The 14389-nt window shown below is 42.3% G+C and overlaps 1 protein-coding gene across 4 annotated transcripts in view; it reads left to right on the forward strand.

Moving 5' to 3' along the window:
- The first annotated feature begins 8088 nt into the window (after positions 1-8088).
- SHOC2 (SHOC2 leucine rich repeat scaffold protein) overlaps positions 8089-14389 on the forward strand; it is an 86041-nt gene continuing 79740 nt past the window's right edge. For 2 of the 4 annotated variants that reach the window (XM_054982501.1, XM_054982498.1), the window contains exon 1: positions 8089-8263. The gene's annotated coding sequence lies outside the window, so the exon portion shown is untranslated. Of the gene's footprint in view, positions 8264-8646; positions 9191-9236; positions 9650-14389 lie in introns of those variants that run through there. The other 2 variants (XM_054982500.1, XM_054982502.1) reach the window with 2 other exon arrangements.

Consider the following 14389-nt stretch of genomic DNA (forward strand, 5'->3'; position numbering starts at 1 on the left):
TTATTGTAATTACTGAAATCAGTGATAAATAAAATATTGGTTGTATAATGGGGAAAGTGATCTTTTTGGGTCGTGTCCAAGAATATGCAATCATTGGAATTTTCCCAGTGACTCAAACAGAAAGATAAATTCAGGGCTTGTTCGTACATGATATAAATAACCAAGTTTCTTTAGAAAGAAAACTCATATTAATCCCCTCCTCCCCATGGTGACTTCATATTACTTTAATAACTTAATTTACAGTGAAGTTTTCTTACCACCATTGCTGTTTGTGGCTAACCTCATAATATGAACTGTGGTAATAAACACTGGATTCCATATGGTATTTATCGAAGCACAAACTAATGTGGGTATAGAAGCACAAACTAATGTACTACGTAGAAACAAACCTTCAGAGCTTTGATCCTAAAGATATTTTTTCCATAGGTGAGCCCCTCTTCTCCACCAACTTCAACCAGAATCCCACACAAGTTTTGGCCAGTATTCACCAGAAGCCCATAGGGGGTAGCGGTGGAAGAGAAGCCATAGACTGGTATTTTGTGGCTGCATGCATGGATCTGCACACATATGCACTGGAGTCAAGCTGCATCAGTCCCCCACTGAGGAGTGATTTAAACCAAGAGGCTTACATTACAGTTGGGCAACCACAGTACATATGCCAAACATCAGCATATTGGAGCATTCTGTGCAGCAAGTCAGGCCATTTTTCTACCCTAGCAACCAAAGTAATCCTCTAAATCACTGGTAGTCCTGCTGGGGCCAGCATTGTGGGAAAAGGCAATGGGCCTGGCTTACGAGTCTTCTGGGCCGTAGGCCTGAGCAGCCACCATCTTGGTCTTAGGCCTGCATGCTCTGATGTGCTGAAAGCACTGCTGTAGCTAAGCTCCCTTCCTGTATGCATAGCCAAGTACTGTACAGCCCTCATATTCTCCACCCTTTAGTTTGGCAGGAACCAAAATCTTAACAGATAGGCTTTTTTTCCTTGGACATTTGGAGCTCTAAAGAACCTAAAGAAGTTTTTCTCTGTAACCAGGCCTGCATACGCGCAGTCTCAATGTGGGACTGCACAGAAAAATGGCGTGCCGTTTAGGCAGGAAAATGGGTCTCTATGTGACTGAGGAGAAGTGGCCCCTAATGGCGCTCTAAAGAAGCTTTTTTCCATCGGCAGACCTGCTTATGCTCAGTCCCAATGTGTGCCTGCCTGCATAGAAGAACTCAGTGAACAATAGCTATAGGAATGTCCACCCCTGTTTTCCACTGGTTGGCCCTGATCACAAAGCTGTCTCCACCTGGCTGTGCCAAATGCTGATTGGTTGTCCCTTGTGTCAATCACAAAACAAATTCCCCCACTCACCCTAAATTTTAAAAGCCTTTAAAAAACCAAACAATTTGGCTTTCAGAAAAGGGGTGTTAAATAAACAGTTGAACAGATTAACATATCAGAGGCCTAAAATTAAAATTTGGTTTAGAGGAGCTATAGTGGCAACTCCCTGCAGAAGGGAAACATGTACCTGCTCCGGTATGTCTGTATGCATTCATTCAAAGATGCTAGGAGAGGAAGATACTCTTTTGAGAGAAACAAGAACTCAGGAGGCTACAATTTTTTTCAATCACACGGGCAAACCTTAATGTATTTGGTACCTTATCAATTGCTCAGCACCATTCAGTTTGTCCTACATGCATGCATCTGATTTGCTAGTTCTCCTAAACTTGCACCCCATGGAGTCATCATCATGGCTCACATATTATATGGTCAGTTTCAATATATATGGAAGCCTGCCCCCTTGTGGTCTCTGACACAATAGCCATCGTTTGCAGGTATTTTGATGAATCATAACTATGGTTTGAATTTGTTCTTTGGCTCAAATTTGTGATGCCTAACGGCAATCACATTTCAATACATTTGAAACCACCATAGAAATGGGAGTGTGCAGTCATCTCCACCCATTGTTCCGTTGGGTTGAAGAACAACGCCTCTCGAGTAAGACAAATTGGCCCAGTGACAGTGATACATACATAATTTTATTGTCCCCCGAAACTGGGATACCATGCATTTAATAAAAAGCCATTTGTGATTTAGGGATCTTCCAGGCATTAGAAATACAGAGCTGGAAGATACCCCAAGGGTTGTCTAGTTCAACCCCCTACATGGTGCAAGAAATTTACAGCTATCTCCCCCTCCCTCACCTCCCCTGCTCTATGCCCTGAGGAAGGCAAAAACCCTCCAAGATCCCTGACCGGTATGGCCCAAAGGAAAATTCCTTCTTGACCCCAAAGTTGTGATTGGCATATAAGAAAGGCCACAAGAGCCTAGCATTGGCTCATCCCTTCATGCACTCCCTCTCCTGATCATATTGAATCAGAGAATCATCATAGCTGTCAGGTGGCTATCTAGCCTCCTTTTAAACATCCTTTATTTTCTTCCTTGGGCTTCAGTTCCTGAGTAGACTTTTCCATTCACTAGTAACTTAAGAGTTCCTGTAGAACCATCTTGTAATCAGGTTTACATTAAGGGAATAGCACTGGCCATGATTTTCAGTGCCATCTTAAGGAGAGTTACACCCTTCTAAGTCCGTTGAAGTCACTGGGCTTTGATGGATGTAATGTTGCTTAGGATGGCGCTGTTTCTTTCTTCTGAGATTCCCTTGCCATCTCAAGCAACTGGCTTCCGTTCTAGTTCTGGGCATTGTTTATATCCCTGTTGTTGCTCCTTTGTCTTCCTTCTGCATTGCGGGGAAGGATTCTCTCAGCTGCGGCCACATTTTCAGCTTTCCCCCAGAGTACAGCTGTCTTGTTCTCAATATGGTTTCCTGCAGACCTCCATGTGCACCCAGGAGGCTGAAGGCAGGGAACTCCTGAAGTAGGACAGGACAGGCTGCTCTACCAGAAGAGCCTGTTCATCTTGTAATAAGCAAGGCTGAGGGAGAGTTTGTTGCATTGGCAGTGACATGGCAATGTCATTTTGCTCTATAAATGTATTCTATAATTTTTTTTGTTTTAATATAGATATCATCAATGAATATTTGGGTCTGCCAGTCATCTGACTCTCACATGCCATCCAGGTGTGGAAAAACCAGAAAAGAGGAGGAGGCAGATATCACCAGTGTATTTAAAGTTTTCTTCCACAGGATCTTTGGGCTTTTCTGAATTTTAATGAAACAACTACCTATTAAACAATGCTAACAACAACAACAACAACAACAACAACAACAACAACAGTAGATTTATATACTGCCCTTCAACAATGCCCACTCAGAGCAGTTTACAAAGCATGTTATTATTATCCCCACAACAATCACCCCCCCCCTCCCCAAGCAATATGAACTTCATTGTGGATAAGCAAGATTCAGGTCCATTAGCATCATAAAGACCAACTAGATTTTCAAGATACGGACTTTCAAGAGTCAGAGGTCCCTTTGTCAAATAAATGGATAAAACATCCATTTTTAATGTGGGGGGAAATGGACAATCTCTGAACTTTTTGAGCTTTACAGTACAAACCTAAGAACACTTTCCTGAGAGTAACCACCACTGAATATACCTGAGTAACCTGTTTAAGACTGCTCTCTTACAGTGCCATCCTAAGGAGAGCTACGAGGGTTGCCAACCTCCAGGTGGTGGCTGCAGAGCTCCCAGAATAACAACTGAACTTCAGGTTACAGAGATCAGTTCCCCGGAGAAAATGGTTGCTTTGGAGGATAAACTCTATGACGTTATACCTTGCTGAGGTGCCTCCCCTCCCCAAACCCCCACTCTCCCCAGACTCTGCCCCCAAATCTCCAGGTATTTCCCAACCAAGCACTGCTTACACTTCTAAGTCTGTTGACGTCAATGGGCTTCGAATGGTGTAACTTGGGTTAGGATGGTACTGTTAATCTGTCAGCTCCTAGGAATTAGTAGTTAATTTTTAAATAAAGAAAAATGCTGGAGATTAAGCCTGTATGGAAAACATATGTTAATACTTCTTATTTCCCAGTTCATGATCTGTAGGAACTGGACAGAGTTGAAGGAAAGGCAGTCTGCATATGTTCAGAGGGATTTGCCAGTTTATATTATTACAGCATGCATTTCAGACCTGATTACTGGCAATGGACTAGACGCTCTTCCTAAGCCCTATGTAAACTGGAAGTGTCCATCAACGGGCCAATTCTGCTCGGGGGGGGGGGAGTGTACCTTTGAATTATAATATACTAAATAGTCCTTATATTCCTCTTTACACCTTGGCTTGCCTGGCTGACAGCTTTTTATCTTTCTGGCAGTATTTCTGTGCTATTAGCAGTCTGCTTATAGGCAGAAATGTAATTGGTGAAACTTGTCCTGCCAAAGAAGTGCCATGGTGGAGAAAAGCCTCATCTACCAAATTTTTGCCAGTTAAGTGGCTGTTGCAAAGATAGGAGCCCTGCTTAGGGTGGGGAAAACATTGGTGACCCTACTCAGAAGAAGAACTAGGAGTCAACGAGCAGAACTACAAGTGACAAAAGGCACAGATTGGACACTTGTCAGCTTCCCTCAAGTTTTGATGGGAAATGTAGGCATCCTAGTCTTGCAGCTTGGCTCTCTGACTGCTGTCCAATGGACTTTTCAACTGTCACTTGTCCAACATTCCGCCAAGCTGCCTACATTTCCCATCAAAACTTGAAGGAAGCTGACAAGTGTCCAACCTGTGCCTTTTGTCACTTTTGGTTCCGCTCAACGACAGTGTAAAGATTTGGCTGAAGAGATTCCGCTGGCAAACAATTGGTGTCATAGGAAGACTTTTCTGTTCAGATGTTTAAAATCCGTTGGAGCTGATCAGTTTCACCCTCCCGTTTATTACTTTTGCTTGTGTGTTGACTTGTATTTTCATGATGGATTTGAAGCAGCTTTTGCTCATGTGAGCACTCCCATAACCTAATATTATACAAAGAGCTTTTTGACAATTCATTCTAGCCAGTACTTCAGAGGTATACAGCATCACAGTTTGAAACATCATATCAGGAATAAGTTGGGAAGGCTGCCATCATAGAGTTTGCTAAGGTAATGGTGAATTCTGTTAATGTCATAAACATCTTAGGAATTGAGACTTTCATTAACATAACAAAAACATGTATCTTTAAGCACAGGAATTATAAGAGGTTAACAGTACAATCCTAAACAAGTCTACTCAATGGGACATACTCCCAGGGAAATGTTTTTAGCATTGAGCTGTAATAGTTAATGAAAGTTGTAGCTCCTAAGATTACCGCCTGGAATGAATTGCTAAAAAGCTCTGTGTATAGCATCATGGTTATGGGAGTGCTCACATGAGCAAAAGCGGCTTCAAATCCATCATGAAAATATAAGTCAACACACAAGCAAAACTGGCTAATAGATAGGAGGGAAGATGACACCGATCAGCCCCGAGGACTGATCTAAACATTAAGGCGAAATAGATTGCACAGCTGAATTCAAGCAATAATACTCCTTATTAAAACTGACAGTTAAACAGTAACTAGAGATTGGGTTAAATTTAGACTCTGCTACAATTTATACAACATTCAGTTTCAGTTGGGACTAGGATTTTATCATTTTTGTGTGGGGTTTTAATTGAAGATCTCTCAGTCGTCTATATTTGTTTCATTTTAAAACTTTACTTAAATGTCTTAGCTTTGCCTTTCATTTAAGGAGTATGTAGAAAATATGTAGAAAAGCAGACAGGAGTTATTTTGAGCAGAAAATGTGGGAGAGCTAAGCGGTTCCCCCATTCTTCCATCTAAATTTTTTGCTTTGTGTTAAAAATAACATACTGTGTATGTTTGGCCCAACAGCTTCGTTCTCGCTGAGTGATTCAGCAAATAATCAAAGCGACATGGATGTTATCCAACCAGAAGAGTTTCCTAGTGTTCCTCCCAAACAGGATCATCTTCTTCAACATTTCTGTGTGCAGCATTTTCAGTTCCACCAATCACCGCACCCATTCATGCATTGGGAGGGCTGTCTGATTCTACACACATGAACAAGACCAGTTTTTATGAGCTGTGTCATTCTTGTATGTAGAGGCAAAGCTTTCTAGCAGCCTGACGTTAGGAGTGGGAATAAAGGCAGAGGTTCAGGTTTCCTCCCTGATAGACAGTTCAACTCCTTTGCAAATTGAGAGGAAAATCAACACAGAGATACCCCTCCCCCAATACAGCAGCATGCCTAAAGGGGAGAGAAATGTGCTTGCACCAGAAGGCAGGTGCTGAGAAAGGGGCTAGAAGCATTACTCCCCTTCCTTTCTCATGATAAGCATGGCAATGCAATGATAGGGATGTGAGGGAACTGTGTTGACTGCATTCTCTCCTTCTGGACGGCTGGCCATCTAGGTATGCTGCATAGAGGGAAGGGTGTTGGAAGCAAGTGCTCCCTTCCCACCAAAAGGCAGGTCCAAACGTAAAGAGCTGTGAGAGATCTGAGACCTATCTCTATATATGTACAATGCCTTACAGGATAAAGGATGGTCTTGAATGCAGACAAGAAAAACCAATACAGCCTGTAATCAAGCAGAGGCACTTAACAAGGTTAGCATTTTTGAAGAGTGGATCAAGTCCTACACTGAAGTAGAGCTGTTGGTTTGGCAGTTTTACTTTTAAACATACCATGGTAGAAGATGAGGCAGATGTACCTACTCCTACCTGGTTCTCCTTTCCTTATTTTTCACTCGTCCTCTCCCCACTTATTTAGGGATAGACTACACCGTCCAGACTGTAATCCTAACGATTTTAATAAGAAGTTTCCTGACAAATTAAGAACAATTTCAGACGATTTGGCATTTGCAGACAAACAGAAGTACAAGCACCTCATTCTTCTTCTATTGTTATTCTATCAGAAGGAGAAATCGTTTAGGAAGAGTGTGTAAGCTTCAGATCCAGATCCAGCTTCTCAGGGATATTCCTTGAGTAAATTCTCCTTTGCTTTTGGATAAAAGGATGACATTGCACAACTGGACTATAACTGAAATGTATCTTGCCTCTATAGGAGAACATGGATCCTTGAGCATTTGACACTCTTCCTATGCCTAATTTAAATGAGATCTTGGGTCAGTCCTCCTTACTCATGAGGAGTTTCTTGTGGCTGATGTCACTATGTCACCGCTTGTCAGAGTGTTGTCATTGGTTCCATTACACAGCGCTAGTACACAAGTAATAGCATTCTCTGGGCCACGGTGATAACATTGCATAGTTTTATACTTCATTATGTTGGCCATGAAAACCCCCAATTTTGTTTTTGCCTGTTCTGCACGTTTGAATTTTTCCGTGGTGATACTTATTTCCAAGTGCACACATAAAAGTGGTAAATGTACTTATTTTTCCAAAGGCAAACTTCATTTGTTTTTCTAGATGGTTCTTCTTTGCTTTCCATTCTGTTAACAATGCTCACTGGAGCGCGGAAATGTCACAATGAAAGCACAAAGGTGCTTTTGGTACCATGTGAAAATGCCCTGTGGCCCTTTTATCAATGACTGTGGGCACAACAACATATTGTGGAAGTATATCCTATAGGTGACTGATGCATCAACAAAAATGAAACGGGTATGGGATAAGTCAGGTTTGATTTATTGTACTTTAAGTGGTTTCTACATTTATTATGTTATCCACTCCGAGCTTTTGGAATGAAATGAGCTTTAAAAGAAATTAGTTCCGAGTAAAGCAGGCTTGTCTGCTTAACGCTAAAGGATCTCGAATCCGCGGGTGGTTCCATTGTCCGGGGTCTCTCTCACCAGCGGCCTGGGGGAAAACGTGCATAACCTATTGTATGCCGGGAGTTCGCACGCTTTGTGTGGTGCGCGGTCACGCCTGTCATATGCACGAAGAGAGGTTGTTTTACCTCCAACGTTGCTCTTCAAGGCTGCAACGTCAAGCCGTCTTGTGTTTTCACTGCTCCTCTATCACCATAGTGGTTTTTATTTGTTGTTCCTTGGGTCCTATCCACCAGTGCAAGGATTGTTCTTTTAAAAAATATATTTTTACACACATCACTGCTTTCTTTTCCTCATTGCCCCTCCCCCCCCCAATCTCCTGCGTCGTCAGTCCGTTGCCAGTAGCAACAAAGACTTTTCGTCCCCAGATTAAGATGGCGGCATCGGGGCGTTGAAGCCTGCTCGCCGCTCCACCTGCTGCTCTCTATGGTTACCGTGGAGGCCTGTGGGCGGGGAGTCCCGTGACGGGTAGCTCAGTGCGCGGTGACGGCGGCCGGCAGGCAGGAGAGGAGAACGGGGGGAGGGGGGCCAGCGATAGCGGCCGAGGGGGATGGCGGCTCCTTCACGGTAAGGAGGGCTGGGAAGAGGCCTGCGGCGAAGGGGGATAGCGGGCTGCAGCTGGAAGGCGGCGGTTCACTTGGGGGGCTCGTGCGGCAGCGCCGGGAGGTTTGGGGCGTCTGGAGATGGGCAGGAGGGGTGGCGGTAGGTGCTGGGGGGTGGTAATGACCGGGGGCGAGGGCTGGAGCCTCGGCGAGGGGAAGAGGCTTCGAGGCAGGAAGGCGGCGAGTGGAGGAATGCAGGAGGCAGGCGGCTGGACGGAGGTGGGGGGGGGGATTCGGTAGCTGAGCCACGGGCGAGGGGATCCCGGGGGGGGGGGACGCTAAAGGGTAGGGGTGGAGCGGAGAGTGGGCGAGGGTCGTGGCAGGGCTGGGCAAGTTGGAGGGTTCGTCGAAGGCCCCGAGGGAGCAGGCGGGCGATTGGAAGCTGCGCAGGGGCCGAGACGAGCAGGCAGAGGGGGCCTGGGGCTGGGCGAGGGACCCTCCCCCCTTGTCTGAGGCGCCCTCTGTGCACGGGAGAGGCTGCAGCCGGAGAAGGGCGGCGGCGGCTGCAGCATTGATACGGGGGCTGGGTGGGGGGACGCTCCCTCCCCAGGCCGGGTCTTCAAGCAGGGGCGGAGTATGCGGGGAAGAGGGCTGGTGAGGAGGCGAGAAGACTGGTTGGCGCGTGCGCCTGTGCAGCGCTGCCTTGCTCCGCTCGCTCGCTGCTGCTGCTGCTGCTGCTGCTGCTGCTGCTGCTGCTGCGGAGAGCCTGTGGGTGGAGGCGTCTGTTTCAAGCTGCTCTAGGCTGTTGCTGCTGCTGCTGCTGACAGGAGGGTAGGGGTTGGGCCTCAGAGGCCATAAGGCAGAAGGAAGAGCAGCAGCAAAAGAGGAGAAGGGAGCCAGCAGAAGCAGGAAGCCGCAAACGCAATAAAGCAGCGACGCCCTTTGCTAGCAGGTACAGCCAGCGTCTGAGATGGGTGGAACTTGGGCTGTTTCCATTGCATAGTATTGGAAAATGTATAGCTTGGGTGTTCTCCTCGGTGACTGCTCTTAACCAGACGGGGGCTGTTGTTGTACATTTAAATCATGAAGGCTCTCCCTTTACTGGAATTCTGATTCTTAAGAGGCAAAAAGGAGAACATTTTTTCTACTACTATTACACATGTTCTTGTCATAGGTGTAAGAAGAAGAGTGCCTTGGCAAACAGGAAGAGTGGATTTTGAGCGTCTGTAAATTGTGAAATGAAATGTCTTCTGTATATGTTGACATGGTGGTAATGAACTCGTGTTTCACCCTGACAACAGGTGAAAGCATGGGAAAAAGTTAGAGTTTTTTGAATGTTTGTAGTGACTACTCATAGCTACATGTTAAAATAGTGGCTATGTCAGAAGAGCGCCTTTCTGCTTTCAAAGAGGTGTGTAATACTCTTTCTGTTTTATTATTGTTCTGTTGGAGGTGGTTAAGGTTATATATTTTAAGTACGATAGTTAATGTTTTAAAAACAGTAGTTACCTGTGAAAGTGTTGTGAAATATTTTTAACTAGAAATCTTTAAAAGTCGGTTTTATTGTTATCGGTTGAACTGTTTCTGTATTGTTTTGATTGTTGACCTGCACTGCACTGTGTAATAGTGCACTTATTTGATGACATATATAAAAGTGTGATGAAATTTTTTTAATGCTTGTGTGATAAAACATTGTGCTGATTTAAGAATATAGATTGAAATTGGCTGTGAAATAATTTCTAGTTGCGTATCTGTATGAACAAAAATGCTTCCACAGTCAAATAATAACTGCAGCTGAATTCTAATTGCATGCTCTAGCCTGCCTTGGAACCATAAAACTGCTGAAACATAATTTTATAGGGAAGTTTTTCACAACAGGCAGCTTTTTATTCCTCAAACAACCACCAAAAATTTTGTTAGAGGTTACTGCTTGTGTTTTGTTTTCATAGAATTTTTCATTTAAGCTAACAAGTTAAAAGACATGTTGGTCAGTGACGCATTCATCCCCCCCCCATCAAGTTGCAGTTCTTAAAGAGACCCCCCCCCCATAGGATTTTCAAGGCAAGAAATGTTCAGAGGTGGTTAGACATTCCAAACTGTGTGTTAGGTATAAATATTTTAGAGGTCTTTGGAGTTCCAGTTCTTACCAAGAACTTTATATGACATTTATTATGTTTGAGGGTATATTTTAGATAAGTTGAATTTTTAAAGTCTATTACCGTTGGCTTGGATTCAAATATTTAGATTTTTGCAGTGACTTATCCAGAGCAGGAAAGGTTTAGAGGGCAAGAGGAGAGGTCACGTAATAGACGGCAGCTGGATTCATTTTGGTTTATGATAATCACTTGTAAATTGGTTTTGTGAACTTTGAATTTTGCTAGATGTAACTAGTGAAATGAACAGGCTGAGATTGACATTTGGTTAATAGTTGTATTTTAGGGACAAATAAAACAACTAGTTTCTTCTTGGAGCTCTGTTTGCAGTAGATTAAAATGCAGAAGTATAGGCCTGATACCTCAGATGCTTAGTAATACGTAGAAAGTAGATTCCCTTTTCCTGTGCTGTGGGTAAAGGTTGGTGTGAGGCTCGTAAACAGTGCTTGCCATGTTACTGTTGGGTTTTCTCAGCTTGCAGATATCATGGGGGAATGGTTGTGGGATATATTCTATCATAAACATTATATTGGTGGATATGTCGTATTAACAGATAGTTTTAAAAATATACTAGATCTTCCCTCATGCAGTCACATGCATGATTTCTGCAGACGTGTCCATGCGTTTCATTTTTACAATTTCATTCTGTGATTCTTGTACTGATACATGTATGGGAAGTTTGACATTGGTCAGCCTGTCAAGAACCTGCCTGGGACACATTTATTGATTTTATGAAGGACTTAATCTAATGCATGTGCAGTGTACAACATTGTATCCGTTTAAGAAATATACCAGGGGCAGGTAGGGAGAAATGTTTAAGAGAGGTTTAGAACTGCTAAAGAGTGTTGGGAAAGATTGCTTTGAGGGGGGAAATCTTGAAGTAAACTTTTGAAATAATGACATGATTTGTAACGTTCTGTTCAATTTTTAACACAAATTAAAGGTTCTGGCAGCCTGTTTATCACTTGTTGTTTTTGCCCAAGCCATTATGATAACCTTAAGCAGATTCTCCTTATGTGATGAAAGGGCATGGCAAATTCAGGCTTCCATTTATCCTCACCTGTAGTGCTAGTGGTTCATTCTGCTCTTTGCTTGCCTCCTCCATCAGAATTTGCTGCCTGCTTTGCTTTCTTTCCCCTCCTCTGTCATTTAGAGTGGGACCAGAAAGATTGCTCAAGGACTCGCAATCAAGCTTAGTTGTTCACCTCTTTGCCTCCTCTAGTATGCCTTGTTGCAGTATAACTTTTGGCATTCAATGGTGGGTTATGTACTAATTTCTTCCAAATCTAGGATAATTTCTGAGCTCTCAACAGCATATATTACTAAGTAGATTTATAGTGAAATCCTGAATTGAGTTACTCCAGTCTAAGCCCACTGATTTCAGTTGGCTTAGAACAGAGTAACTCTGTTTAGGATTTAGCTTATTATGTTAGTTGCAAGTGAAAATGCCGCTAAAGCAGTACATTCTATAGGGTAATCTCCTGATGATAAAGAGGATCTTTCCAAATAAATGAATGCTGGTATCTTGCCTGCATTTAAAGCGGTTTTGAGTAGCAATTTTTATATCTGATCATGTCTTTCTAGTGCTCCTGCAGATAGAACACACTGCATGTCTGCATCAAGGGATCGGACTCCCTTTTAGTATGTATAGCATACTTAGTTTCTGGGATATTCTCATTTTTGTAGATATCCTTTCCTAAATGTTTAAAATAGTATACTAAATATGAAGAGGGGCAGCTCATTGTCTCAAAGGCATGTAACTGATAAAATGTACAAAGAAGCAAAATGAATAAAAAGAAGGATAGGTGAAGCATTAAACACACCGTAGTCAACGTGCAAGGACCCAGCCAACTCTTAGTGTTAGAATTGCCACGACTGACAGCTGTATTCCATTTTCTATTTAAATAGCCCCTTTCCTGGCATGTTAAAAAGGACCACATTCAACATATGCTTAAATACTAATATAGGGGGTGACGTTGTTTTAATTGCTTGCACTACTTAATGCCCACATTATACCAGCTTAAGTTGAAATAGGTATCTTCCAGCAAAAAAGCCCTCTTTTGGCATAATATCACTAGTTTGTGTATTCCAAACATCTTCTCAAGGAGAGGATGTACCTCTTCATTAAAAAAAAACGGGGATGCTGTTTCCTGGAAGTTACAGTTTCCTAGAAATTACACTTTACTCAAATGCAAGACTAGTTTTTTTTAACAGGTATGCCATTAAAAAGAAATAGTGGGTTATCTTACATTCACTTGCAGATAACCGTAACGTCCAGTAATTCTTTTTGTGTGTAATATTTTTAAGGGAATCACCTTCCTTTTGGTAAATATGGTATTTTCAGATCAAAGAGAAATACTTCTTGCTTGGTGCGTACAGCCATACTTAATTTATTTAAAACATTTCTATGCTGCCTTTCCACCCAAATAGGGTTCCCGAGGTAGTGAACATCAAACATTAAAACGTTTCAACATTAAGAAAACGTTTAAATATAGAGTGTGTATATACAGTAATTCAATAAAACCCAAAATGTAAAACCAAAAGATGTGAAACCAAAAGTGAGGGAGGAGGGTCAATAAAAACTACTGGGGATATGTCAGCGAACCAAAAAGTCATCACCTGCTGACAGAAGGCAATGATAGAGGGCTCTGTGATTTGGTACTTAAGTCTTTTAAGTACGGGAACTGTGGTGGTTTTAATTATGCAGGGAAAAGGTGGCACTTCTTTTTCCTACACGTTAATGGGAATTTCCACAATTAATAGTCTCAAATTAATTTTAACACCAGTCCGCCTGGCATTCCATTTCCAATTACAAGAAGAACCCAAACTGCAGAAGAAGAGACCTTCCTGGTTATGTTTGCCTACAATCCCATTATCACCAAGTACAAGTTTTCCCAGGCAGTGCTTGTCATGGTTACTTCTTTCAGCTTTCTCATGGATTTGTGTGTCTGTGGTTGTATTTTCTGATCATCTCCGACTTCTAAGGGCTCCTTAAAATGTGACACATCTCCTATGCAGAAAGTACTCATGCTTATAAACTGCCCATAGATAATCATAATAATTGCAAATGTTTATTCTGAACCTTGTACAAGCAGTTAGATGTAGCTTCCTAGTGTATATGTGACATACATGTAGCCTGCACACTGTTTCTACATGCGCTTTCTATGTAAAACGCTTGAGTTTGAAATGGCCTTAAATGAAGGTCATAAGACAGCCTGTTAGGCGAACATTAAATATTTTGGTTTATGTTATGTCAGGGTCAGCGGGCAATCGAAGTTATCTTAGCTGTAAGGGGATTGCATTTGTTAACTCTGAGTCTTACCATGAAAACATAGTTCACTTATTCTGAAGGAGCCATGCCCTTTACACAATGCATTTAAATTATCATGAATTCTTAAATACTGCTGCACAGTTGAGTTTTTTCCTTTCAGCATAACTGCTGCTTGGATAGGTTTTCTGTTGATGGTTCTTTGTTCTATTAAAATGGTTCAATATGCTGTTTCTAAGTGGTGAGGCCTGGTCACTAACTAATGATTTCAGACTCTTCCTGTCAGGCTTTATGTTGGTTACTGTTACATGAAAGATAACGTATTCTGTTTCTTATATTTAAACAAAGCAATTCATAGCCTCTAATTTAGTTGCAGATTTATCACAACACTATGTAATGAGGAGGGCAATTTGGGAAATGTGGAGGGGAAAAAATGGTGTTCTGTTTTCATAGCAGATGTGATGCCATCTATTTTCAGATAGCCTTAAAACTAGGCAAAGCTGTCAGTTTCTCATATGCTCTGTTTCAGTTACTTGTATGGCATAAGTATTTGCCACTTGCTTCAACATTGCTATTTAGGTAAAACTTTAATGGTTGGGAGTACTGGTGATACGAAAAATTAGATGCTTTCTCCTTTTGTATACAATATATGATTAATGTAACAAAAGTTGTTTTGAATTTCTATAGAAAGGCATTCATGCTGAACAAGCATAGATGGATAGAATGGGAA

Source organism: Eublepharis macularius, chromosome 6 (genome assembly GCF_028583425.1).
Source record: "Eublepharis macularius isolate TG4126 chromosome 6, MPM_Emac_v1.0, whole genome shotgun sequence".
Taxonomy (NCBI): Eukaryota; Metazoa; Chordata; class Lepidosauria; order Squamata; family Eublepharidae; genus Eublepharis; species Eublepharis macularius.